This window comes from Planococcus citri, chromosome 1, assembly GCF_950023065.1.
Source record: "Planococcus citri chromosome 1, ihPlaCitr1.1, whole genome shotgun sequence".
In the NCBI taxonomy this organism is placed as follows: Eukaryota; Metazoa; Arthropoda; class Insecta; order Hemiptera; family Pseudococcidae; genus Planococcus; species Planococcus citri.
This window is the reverse complement of record NC_088677.1, coordinates 41,948,076-41,961,103: the sequence shown is the minus strand read 5'-3', so window position 1 is coordinate 41,961,103 and position 13,028 is coordinate 41,948,076. Positions and strand designations below refer to the sequence as shown.

Below are 13,028 nucleotides of genomic sequence, written 5' to 3'. Positions count from 1 at the left end.
AAATGATGTACAACTATCATTTGTAGACAATTTAAAAGACGATCCATGGATCAAAATATCCAAATATGAGCCAAACGAGGATGAAGAACATCCAAATCAAATCAAAAAGATTGAATTGACATTAGAGCAAAAAGCTTTAGACATTTTAGAATTTATGAAAACAAATGAGAGTGAAGCTCGTCACGAAACAAATTTACAACGACCAACAATAAACACAGAAGATTACTACTGCGCAATCCCCATATTTATAGACAATGTACCTATACCAGCTCAGCTGGACACGGGGGCATTGCCCAATGCAATGACAAAACCGGTAGTAGATTACCTAACAAGAGAGCATCCTCAATGGATCAAATACATAAAACTGGACCACCCAGTAAACTTAAAATTAGCTGATAATAAAATCATACGAGCAATGACACATATTGTAGAGGTATGTGTACGCATAGGCAACCATATGCTAACAATGCCATTTTTTATACTAGACACTGACGGATACAGCGTCATAATTGGTAGACTTTCACTAAGATACTTAGGTATAAAAATTGACTGTGAAAATGGTCAAGAACGAGCTATCTGCAACCCTAAGAATGGTATACCGTTCACAATACCTTTCCTCACAGAAGATGAACGTTTTGAACTAACACCTAGATTTGGTTATGGTAGCTTACCATTGAAAAACATGATGGTATGTCCACAAAATGTACACAGTACAGTACGAATGATAAAAAATCATACACAGTACCTAGATGAAGACTGGGCTCACGAACAAGAAAAAGCCAGAGAGCTTTACAAGAAAAACATGAAAATAGACTTAAACAATCTCGTAGTTAAGGGATGGATTACTCTTGAAGAAGCAAACAATGCTTGGAAAGAACTAGAAGAATATTGTGACATTTTCAGCTTTAATGCTGGTAAATACAAGGGCGAACAAGTCCGATTCAAATTTATAAATGACGGTAAAGAACCTGACTTGAAAAAATGGAGAGGAGAAAAATTCCGACCCTCACAAAAGATAATTGAATCTTTACGACGAGCAATATCAAAAATGCTGAAATTAGGCATAATAAGACCTTCAAGGTCAAACTACATAAACACCACAGCCCCAGTAATTAAAAAATCTGGAGACATACGTTTATGCCTAGACGCTGACGAATTAAACGCAGTGTTACAAAAAGTACTCACTGAACCAAGTCCGATAGAATGGATAATTTACGAGAACACAAGTGACAAATATTTTTGTACTCTTGACTTTACGTCAGGATTTTGGCAACTTGTTCTACATGAAGCTTCACGAAAATTCACAGCGTTCCAAGTATGCGGACAAGTTTACGAGTTTTGCAGACTCCCTTACGGTTTAAAAATATCAAGTGGAGAATTCGTCCACATGATGAACCAAGTTATTCCTGACCAAAAAGGAATTACAAAATTCGTCGATGACGTGAAGGTATCTGGAGCTACATTCCAAGAAACACTAAAAAGACTACTACACGTATTCGAACGCATTCGTGAAAATGGATTAAAATTAAATCCTACAAAAACACAATTTTTTCGCGAATATGCGGAGCACTTAGGATTTGTAATATCCAAAGACGAGATCTCCAAACAAAAGGATAAAGTTACCAAATTTATGGAATTTGTGGATAAACATACAAACAAAAAAGGTAAATTTAATATCACGACAGTAAAACAATTACTACAACTAATTGGACTAACAGGTCTTTACAGGAATTTTATTCCAAATTACATGCAATTATTGCGACCAATTTATAACTTGACTGTAGGTAAAAGTGCTAAAGATGGCAAAATACTGTGGGGCCCAGCCCAAGAAGAAGCTTTTGAAAAGCTAAAGACAGAATTCTGTGCAGATTTTACACTGAAGCCACCACCTCCTGACGTCGAGTTATATCTCGATACGTACGTAAGTGAAGATGCTATGAACGCAGTTCTATTTTACATCACAAATAAAGACAAAGATGACGAACAAAAGCATATATGCTTATTTGTATCGATCGCATTCGAAGCTCACCAAAAGAATTTTACACCTTTTGATAAGGATATGATGGCGCTAGTCCAAGTACTTAAACGCCTACAAATGTGGGTATTCGGACGTGTAATTCACGTAAAGAAAAACCTATTAGCCACAATAAATAAATACAGAGACATGATGCAAACGCATCGCAAAGCAGCATATTGGATTACAATGCTCAACTGCTTTGACTTACAATTTTCAATGACCAAATCAAATAGGATGCTTTATATGATGAAAGCACCTGAACTCGAAATAAAAAATTTCGAAACGATGATTTCTACTTTTGACTTAAAATTTTTGGACGAAAATGTCCCAAGACTTTTTGACAAAATGTCAAACATATCAAAATATCAACAAACTGATGAAAATTGCATCGCAATGATGAAAATAATGAAGGAATATATACCTGTAAAAAACAAAAAAGAATTAGACAAAAAGAAACGGTTACTAAACCGATACAAAATTGTAAATCAATGCAATACGAATATCGGAGAACGTACTGAATCCGACACAGACGAAGAGATTCAAGACACTGTAAAGAAAAAGGAAATTCTTATGAAAAGACTTGATGACGATACATACGTTCCCTACTTGCCAACAGAACTCTTTTATGACACAGTCGATTTTTTACATACTGCCTATGGCCACACTAGTGCAAATAAATTAGACGCAGCATTTCGTCGCATTTATTACCATCCAAAATCACTCGATTACATTCGAGAAATCACTAATGCATGTATAATATGCAAACTCAATAAAAATTACGCTCAACCAAAAGTGCTTGAATTCGGAAAAATAGAAGCCTACTCAATGGGAGAGGTACTCTCTGTAGACATTTATGGACCAGTTCCAGCTATACAAGGGGCACCTAGATACCTACTAGTAGCCAAAGACATTTTCACGGGCAGAAATTGGCTAAGATCGATGCCAGAAATCAAAAAAGAAAACGTTTGTCGAGAGATGAAAACAATCCTAGAATGGATAGACAAAAAGGGTATTAAACCTAAAAAAATAATCTCAGACAATGGGAAACAATTTATCAATGACGACTGGTACAACCTGCTGGAAGACAGGAATATAAAAGTGGCACACACGAATGCCTACAATCCACAATCGTCGTCGGTTGAACGAACGATGCGGATTATTGGAGACAAACTCCGGACTAAAATCAATAAATTACACGATCCCTTTACAACGCACATATGGTGGCACACATACGTTCAAGAAATTGAAGACGAAATTAATAACACACCAGGTCCTTTTGGATTTAAACCTAATGAGGCCTGGGGCATACAAGACTGTATTACTGACAAAATGCCACACAAAGGGGCCAAGTACGATTTTAAACATAAACTGATAAAGTTGTTACATAAATTAGCAAAGATTAAACTACCTTCGATGACAATCGAACAAAATCACAAAACAACATTAATCCCTGAAAAGGATGTATACTTGGATCCAGACGGCTATGCGAGAGTGACAGCTGATGGAGCCTGCTCCAAGAATGGAGACGAAGACGCCGTAGCAGGCATTGGAATTTGTTTTTCAACTGACAGTACAAAAAATATTTCACAGAAATTGGAATTTGACGGTGAATTTAGTCTATCTAATAACTATGCCGAACTAAAGGCAATTATAGTCGCACTAGAGACAATGTTAAAGAACAACTTTAAGAAAGTAAAATGCTTTTCGGACTCCAATTATGCGATCAAAGCATTGAACTATACTGTCACAAGATGGCAACAAAACAACTGGCTTAACTCTCGTAAGAAGCCAGTACACCACAAAATTTTATTTGAACGAATTCTGGAATTAGTGAAAAAATTCACAAGTGTACAGTTTATACACGTCTATGCTCGTAAAATCGAGTACACAAACGTAATCGCAGATCAATTGGCGAAAAAAGCAGTCTACACGACTGAACACATGAAGTCCAAAGTGGAATCAATGACTCCTTCTCAAATAATTGAGAATTACATACGCGAAAGGCGTAGACTACAACGTATAGAAGAAGAATACAAATACAATAAGGAGCATCCTGATCCTACTATCTTGAAAAAAGGAGACATGGTTCTACTCACGAACCACAAACAATCCAGTAAGGACAAGTGTACGGGAGAAAAATTTTACCCTAAAAAAGTGGGTCCCTACCTAGTAATAAAACGTACAGGAATAAATTCCTATTTACTAGAGCCCACAGACGACTCAAACATCAATCGTGTAGCCAATATAAGGCAACTCACTCTTTTCCTAACTCAAAAGGAGATCGACAGAATGGAAAAGGATGACAAGTTACATTCATACATTGATCAACGAAAAATGATTGACAAAATCAAAGACTTCCTAAACAAACATAAACATGATGATCAAAAATCATCAACAACTGACTCGGAAGAGGACATGCTTGAAAGAATTCAAGGTATACCATTAGCAACTGATGCGGAAAAGAAAATTTTCCACGAAGGATCAAAAATGGTCATAAAAAAACTTATTGACGTTGCTAGAGAGCAAAGACTTCAATTACGTAATAAAAAGAAATTAGAAGCGCAGCTTCAGCCCAAACAAACACAAAATGAGGAAAAAGAAAGTACTCAGGACAAAAATTCGACAGACGAATCAACTGGGGCACAAAAAGCTCGAAAGCTACGCAAAAAATTATACAAAAAGCGTAAACAAGAAAAATCAGACAATGAAACTAAAAAAGCTGAAATTAAAAAGAAAAAGCGAGTAAAACTTGCAGCGAATTTTACGAAGCAGCCACCTAAGACTGACGACAAATTAAAAAACAAAGAGGTAAAAAACCCTAACAAAAAGGAAATAAAATTACCCACAACTACTCAAAATTCGGGGACACAAAACCCCCAACCATCCACAAGTGGAATCAAATTACGTCGATCAGAACGCATGGCCGCTTACAGGCAAAGAATGGGCCCTACAAAGCCTAAAAAACTTAAGAAAACACTAAACGTCATAGACGTAGATGCTATCGACGTAGTTGATTACACTGATGGAGAATACATCAACTATTTTGCACCGGATCCTTGTGAGCTAATCAAAGATGAAACGGAAATGTCATCTGACGAATCTGAGCTTGACAATAGCAGCGACGACGGTCAATCGATCATAATATCGCTAACAGACGACGATGACGTAGATCAGTTAAAAACTGAACAAGAAAAAGTATACGACGCATCGTCAGACAGTAGCTCTGAATCAGACTCAAAAGACAAGACCAAAAAACACAGCAAAAATGCGGAGCTGAAGAAAATTTCAATCCTAAAACGTCCTTCACAACAGGAAATAGAAAACATGATCAAAAGAGATCTCGACTTTGAACCCACAGAGGTTTACGATAAGGCCAATGAAGCTGAAAAACACAAAATCAAACAAAAATTCATTGAAAATTACTCAAACTTATCAAAAAAGATGAGACCAAAATTAAACATATGCGTAAGCAAGATCGTAGGTGACGCTTCAGTAAAAAAATACCTAAGAGATCAAGTACAACTTGAAAAACTAAAGAAAAAAGAAAATCACGAAAAATTACGCCAAGACATGGCGGAAAGACGAGAAAAACGAATTACATTGGAAAAAGCTAAGAAAAAGCTTAATGACCTACGAAAAAATGACGCTACGTAAAAAGTTTCGGAAAAATCGCGAAATTTCGACTAAATAGGTAACATACCTACCTAACAAAAATATGCATAAAAAATTTTCTAGACAATTTTCATTTACTCCTGAATATAGCACACATCCAACGCCGTTGGAATTTTTCAAATCGGATGAAAATTCGCGAAGTTAATTTTTCCCTCAAAATAAGGTAAATTCCCTTCGAGGGAAAAAGGGAAAAATAACTTCAAGTGAAATTCAGACAAACGAAAGTATTTCGAACGTTTTTTCGTGAATAATCGAAATCGACGTATTTTTCTAAGAAATTAACCTACGTGTGATACAAAGTATCGAAAATTGTACACCTATTGATCTCACGCGAATTTGCGACGTAACGCGAGTATTCAACCTATCTTTCGTGATAAAATTTCGTGACAGTTTTATACAAATTCGTACAACGAAAATCGAAATGGCAATCCACAGCTTTACCCTAGAAGTCCGTCAAAGACGACAGGAGGCGACGATCAACATCGATTACATCAGTGATTTTGGAGACGCGAACAGACTTATACGAATTGCAACTTTTTTAAACTGGATGCACAGACTTCGAATCTTCAACGAACCGGAAATCGCCAGCAACGACGGATATGTCATCACGGTAACTCGAGTCGCAAGACGTGGAGACAAAATAAGAACGACGGTGAAAATAAATGGACAAATACGTAAACGACCATCGATACCGATAGCCACGTTCAGAGAAATTTCAGGAGTTTTTGGAATACGACGACCTTAAGTAAGACTTAAAATGTACCTACGAAGAAAAAATCTTCAATATCGAGTCGAAGACTTAACATAATGCGACACAGTCGCTACTTTCGAAGATTTTCAGCCAAAAGGCTTAATTTACAATTAAGATTGACTAGAAATAGAACTAGAATTAAGAGTGTAAAATATTCGAATAAAAATTCTCCACGACGTTAAAATGACTAGACTTTTATTTAGGTAAAACTTAAAAATAATTAACAAGCAAAAAACAGGTAAATAAATTTATTTCAACAAGAAGAAAACCGAATTTGAGAAATTCGCATCAAGACTACAAGTTCGATACGTAAGTATTAGATACAACATAGGTAAGTAATACCTACGTAACTGAATAATTAAATTCAAATACTCAAAACTATTTTCGCGTAGCGAACACCTAAAACACCCTCTCCAAAATTTTGAAACACATTTTGAACCAAAATTGAACTTTTAATATTACGACAGGCATCACCTTTTGATTCGAAGTCAAAATTTTTCCAAAACCAACGAATAAACAGAAATAGACGAGTTTACTTCGGAGAATTCATCGAACACGATGAAAACGACATTTGGCAACATAGCCAACACAAACCGATTCGATCGAGCTGATTGTATCAGCCGATTACATGACTAGATTTTTTCACATAAAACAACAAGTTTTTATTAAAATTACATAACAAAGGAAAAATATTCTTATACTAAAAGATGCACAGATTTATTAGGAACATTTCTATCGAAACAGAATTTTGAAATATTAATTAGCAACTGAAATATGACGTAAAATTAATCGAAATCGAGCATAGCTCGACACGTTTGCAATTGGACAGCAGAAATTCCTAGAACTTATCGTAGTTACCACTACAAACACATCACTTACACGATCGGTTCGCAACCAGCCGCCCGACCGGCGCCGTTTTCGCCAACCCAACACTACGAACGTAGAAGAAGTAGGTAGGTGGGGGACTCAGATAAGCCGATACAACCGGCTGCATCGAGCGACACGCTGTACTTTACGAATATTATTGTTCTGTTCTCCGTTCGGGTATGTGCTTGCTCGTGTACTTTTGCGAACTTCTGCCTTTTAAGCTGAAAGTTTTTATAAAACGTGTCTCTTTTGACGTGTAATTGTGCGAATTACTTCGCGAACTGCTTTTTACTGTGATTTATCGAAAAATCCAAACATTTTTCGCGACTTTATGCGAAAGGATTTCGGAATCCAAAGTGCGCTCGGTAGTGAGACGTGCGATTCAAGTCACGATCATACTTTTGTGTAAAGTGCGATTTATTGTATACTCTTAAGCTCGAAAGCTTAATTTCTAATCGCGAGTGCGAATGTCGGAAGGTGAGAAAGTATACGAATTTCCACCGATCGAAAAACGGCTCGCGGACATAGACCCACAGTGGAAAGTGTCGACGAATCCGAACATTGACGAATCCGAAGTGCTAGCGACGCAAAATCGCGACTTTTGTGCATATCACACACAACGATTCGGACTTGCCACCAAACCTGGTAATTGGATCAGAGTAGCGAGAAAAATCGTGAAAGAGGCCAAACCTGGACCAGACGAGCCAACTTCAAGTACGAAAAGTACTAATAACGACGAAGACGGTGAGTGTAAATAACAACACATATTTATTCTGCTTTTTAATGCATGACTTTATTTATGTAAAATCGAAACATCCGTGAACAAGTGCCGAATTATCGCGTATTTTTCGTTTCATTTTGCTTCACAGATGTCGGCGCTTCCAGCATTAACGTGCGAAAAATGCCGCCTCGTAATCTTCAAACCGGCGATCACGGCAGACCTAAAGGAAGCCGCCACCGTACTCGCAACAAGTGATTGCAAACACGTATTCCACGCAGCATGCGTAAGAGACATGTGTACCGAGGCAAGCGCCAACGGACAACAAATGGTCCTCTGCCCACGTGATCAGTGTAACATGACACTTTACGCCTCACAATTTCACCTAATGCAGACAACGCTACAAGCGCTAGATTTACGTGCGCTGGCAAACTAGACGGTGGAAATTGAAGCTCAATTCTGGCAGGATAGTCACGCCACGAGTGAGCAACAAATTGCGCAAACCCAAGCTCTAGTAGCGAAGCTACAGGCAGAACTTACGAGTACGAAAACTCAACTCGCTAAGACTAAAAGTCTTTACCAATTAGCTTTATCTAAAGCTAATGAAAGGCGATCACGATCAAGATCGACTACACCAGCGAGAAACGCTGACGACGCATCCGTCATTCTCAGCACAGCTGCTAACGTATTATCAGTTCAATCTGACAACACAAACCAACCTGGTACATCAACATCGTCACCAGCTTCCTACGCAGCTGCAGCCGCAATCCAACCGGACTTCGAAAATATTCAACGTCCGATACATGAATACAGACCACCGCTAAAAAGTACACAAGGTCAAAAATTGCCAACAGGCAATATTCAGAAGAGTTTTGCTCCGAACCCAACGATAAGAGGCCGAGCTCCGACTCCAACTTACAATCCACAACAACAGATGTTACAACATCAAATGCCGCCGCCACGGCTACCAAGAGGAATATCCCCCGGCAACATTCGAATGTCGAAAGCAAACCAACAACGTGCCGCAGCAGCACAGCAGCAAATGGCACCAAATGCCAACGTAAATCTGGCAGCAGCCAGACCTGACCAGGTACCTCCTCACGTTTCGGTGATGGACCAGGTACCACAATACGACGATCAAGGCAAATTGATACCACCTGCGCTACACGTACCTACAACTGAGAAACGTAGCATTTACCGCACACAACAGACAAAAAGTCGAAGCAAACTAGAACGTGAACGTAAAGGACCTTTCGCACAGACAAAACGAGAACACGATCGATTTTTTCGACGATATGCGATAAAAGCAACGACGTTATATCCATTCTTTCCACTGCAATTTTACCCGTGTCGATACACACTCCTCGCGACGTTCCACAACCAAGCCGCGAACGGCGTATACACTGCAGTTGCAGCTCAAGACGTCCTAATGATGGGAGATGGATATATTTGGGGAATGATCCAATATATGCTTCGACTTCGACAAAATATGCTACAAGCATTACACCCAGGACTCTACCGACGTGATTTGAGCATTGTCGACCTGATCGACTGCCTAACTAAGTTAAAAAACTTACCACCTCGAGTCATGTACTCAATTGGAAACTGGGACATGTTCAATGGCATGTCACCGACGACTTTCCGCGAACATTATGCGGAACTATTAAGACTAATGCGAAAGTATAAGGTTAGAGAAATCTACCTTATGCCACTAATGTATTTTCCCGACCAGAATGAACAGCTGGTAGCAGCTTATACGAAAGTTTTCACGGACTCCTGGTCGAGAACCTACAACGGTATCGTAGAGATAATGGGACCTGAAAACTTTTTCGGCAACATGCGACCAAACATGGACGATTTTGGACCCTGGTTTGAACCAGAGGTCTATCACGATTACGTATTTGCAATCCGCGACGATCTTATCATGCCCCCGAAAGATCCGAAAGAGCGAGAACGTGAAGAGAACGAAGGGGAAGAAGACGCCTTCCAATATTACGACGATGATACTTCCTCGGAATACTCGCAATCGTCTCAACATTTCGTTCAACAGGACGATGAATTTCCAGAAAAACAAGCCGAATTACAATTCGAAAGCCCAGGAACGGATTACATACCGATTGGTCAGCAACAAGCTGGAATTAACGACAATACACTCGTAAACGCGGGACTTAGTCAAGCTAACTTGGAGCAGTTCAACGCTCAACAAGCGCAACAAGCGCAACAACATGTTGCAATGGAAGGTATCGAAACCACACCGGAAACGGTACAAAAGATGGTTGATATACCTGGAGGACAACAAATGATGAACATTTCGACTACCAGATTCAATCAAGCTTGCGACGAATTGAATCAAACTATTCAGCAACATGCTCCTGAAACAAAACAAATGCAACCATTTGGAAACAATCAAGTTGCAAAACACCAAGGGCTACCCCCAACGATCGATAAACCAGCTTTCACCATTGTAAGAGATGGAAAAACTGAGTACACTGGACACAGTCCAAAAACACCTGAGAAAATGGAGGAAGGAGTGGAAACGACTGTTCAACCAGGAACGGTTCCATTTTCAGAATACCCGTCAACGTCAAACCCTGGTACGCCACAGGCGCCGATAAACACGACGCAAGGATCCACAGGACCATCGCCGAATAAGTCGCAAAATGCAGCAAACTTCCTTACTAGTACGCCGAAACCTCAACGCCAACAAGGCGAAGCGAATAGCAACAAAGAAAGCGCAAACGCTACAATCAACCACGAAGATGCTGACATGCCAGAGAGCTAATACGATACAATCGTAAACACGACTTAGACACAGTCTAATACATAAAATCTGGTGAAAAATAACAACTACGTACGACTCAGAAAAGATAGAAATTTTGGCCATTTTTGAAATAATAATTTCAACTTCCAAATTGTAGGTACCTATCCGAATAAAAGTAGATACTGATAAATTCAAAAAAGGTTTGAACCTAGGGGCCAATTTCACCAGAATTTTCATTAAAAAATCTTCCACTCGAAGTCTTATTCATTTTTCGTAGTTTTGAACTTTGTCTAATTTTCCAAAATCGAGTGGACTAACGTAAAATTGCAAAAAATGAGTCGAAATTACCTTTTAACATAATCGCGCAGCGATGTCAAATTGACATTTTATAAAAATTACCCACAGGGTACCTTATTAATCAACTTTCTCAACAGCAATCGTCGAAATATCATCGTAGTCGCCACTGACTTGGCATCATCGCAACCAAGGCGAGGTAACATTCCGCCAACGTTTTATTTCAACGTCGTTATCTGTATTCGAAGAAGTCAACTTTAACATCCGACGATAATCATCTGTATTTTGGTTCGATATATTCCACTACGTTGCATTTTTCGATTTATATATTGTGCTGATTGTTATAATTTGATTACATGTAATTTTGTTCGGTCACAGACTGATTAATTTTTGTTTATCTATAATTTTGTTTTCGAAAGGACTGATTAGATTTAGTTTTATTTTGTAAGATTTGACAATTTGTTTTTACGATGCGTATTTTTGGTCAGTTGTTTTATTTTTAAGATTTGTATTCTCGACGCATCGATACAGTCCTATTTCCTATTGTATTTTGTAAACTTTGGTAAATGTTTAGAAGTTCTAAGTTTTTCGTAATTTTTTCATACTCGACACGACATACTACCACAGGTAGACGACAAGTACCTTCAACTTTGATGCACAGCATACAACTTTCGGTTCGCCTGTTTGATTCTTGTCTCGTCTATCCTTTTCGATTTGGGAGTTTGAAAAAATTAGTAGTTTAGAAAAAACGTCTTCATTCTTGATTTCTGTCGCTAGATAGTACATACTTACCCGATGTTTTCAACTTCGTGTATTCTGTCCTTATTCGTTGCTCGTATCTTCGGATGCGACAGCGGGTGGTGCAGGGTCGCGAAGGGGAGCTTCGGGGGTATTGCTACGTGCACAGTGGGCTAAAATTGGATTTACTCTGCCTCGAATTTCCCGCAGTGGAACACCACGAGGGGCAGAGACTGCTCCCACAGGGACCAGCCTTACAGCTTCGACATATCTTTCTCTCTCTGATCCGTGCTTTCCACGACTGGTTATACTCATTGAGTAAAGCCACGAAGGGGCATATGATAGAGGGGAGATATGCCGGACCTGTAAGGGTTATATAGGATTAAGTATATGTGTTGGTAACACTGATCACGCGTCGCGACACAGGGCTACAAGCCCACGGAGCGGCGCTGCGGCCGATTGTTATATTGTTGAGGTACGTAGTGATCGGACGTGTCGACGCGATATAATCTCGGTGGTGTATTATAGCCATAATTGGCAAGAAAGCGTATTATATTAGTTTTAATTATTGTTTAATTAGCTTAAGTGTAAGTATCGTGTTGATACATATAAACCTTCTAAAGGTATTTAATTGTGTTTGTTCTTTTACATTTAATACAAAGTGTCTTACACGTGACTACATTTGACTTATTGTGTGATATAATTGGTATAGCCTTTGGCCGGGGTAAGTAATATTCTCAGAGTATTCAGCTTATGCAGTATCACCAAGTGGTACATAATATCATTATATTTACACTTCATTTTTTCGATCATCTGGAAGTATCTCTAGAGGGGAGATGAGTCCTCAGAAAGGGGGTACATACAATTTTCGAAAAAAACTTGTTTTATTTTTTACTCCAGCCCTCTCACCCAACCTATTCTGGGAGAAATTGACTCAGTTCCAATAGGTACCTACTTAGATAGTAAGTAACTAGGTACTTGAGATTCATGCATTCACCTATGCAGGCCATTTCCATCAAAATTCGTGACAACTTTGATGTGGTTCTCTAAAATCCTGCATATTTTATGCGGTGTTTCAAAACAATAAACATTAGGTAGGTACCTACCTAATTATAGCGTAGCCTATAGTAAGTATAAATAAGCATGGTTCTAAAAACTTGATTTATTTTTGGCCCATATCGAAGCATCGATACGTTATTTTCAATTAAAA

At 38.6% G+C, this 13,028-nt stretch overlaps 1 protein-coding gene across 2 annotated transcripts in view; it reads right to left on the bottom strand.

Annotated features, from left to right (window-relative positions):
- Positions 1 to 13,028, bottom strand: part of LOC135832015 (uncharacterized) — a 70,838-nt gene that overhangs the window by 42,736 nt on the left and 15,074 nt on the right. The gene's annotated exons all lie outside the window — the stretch shown is intronic.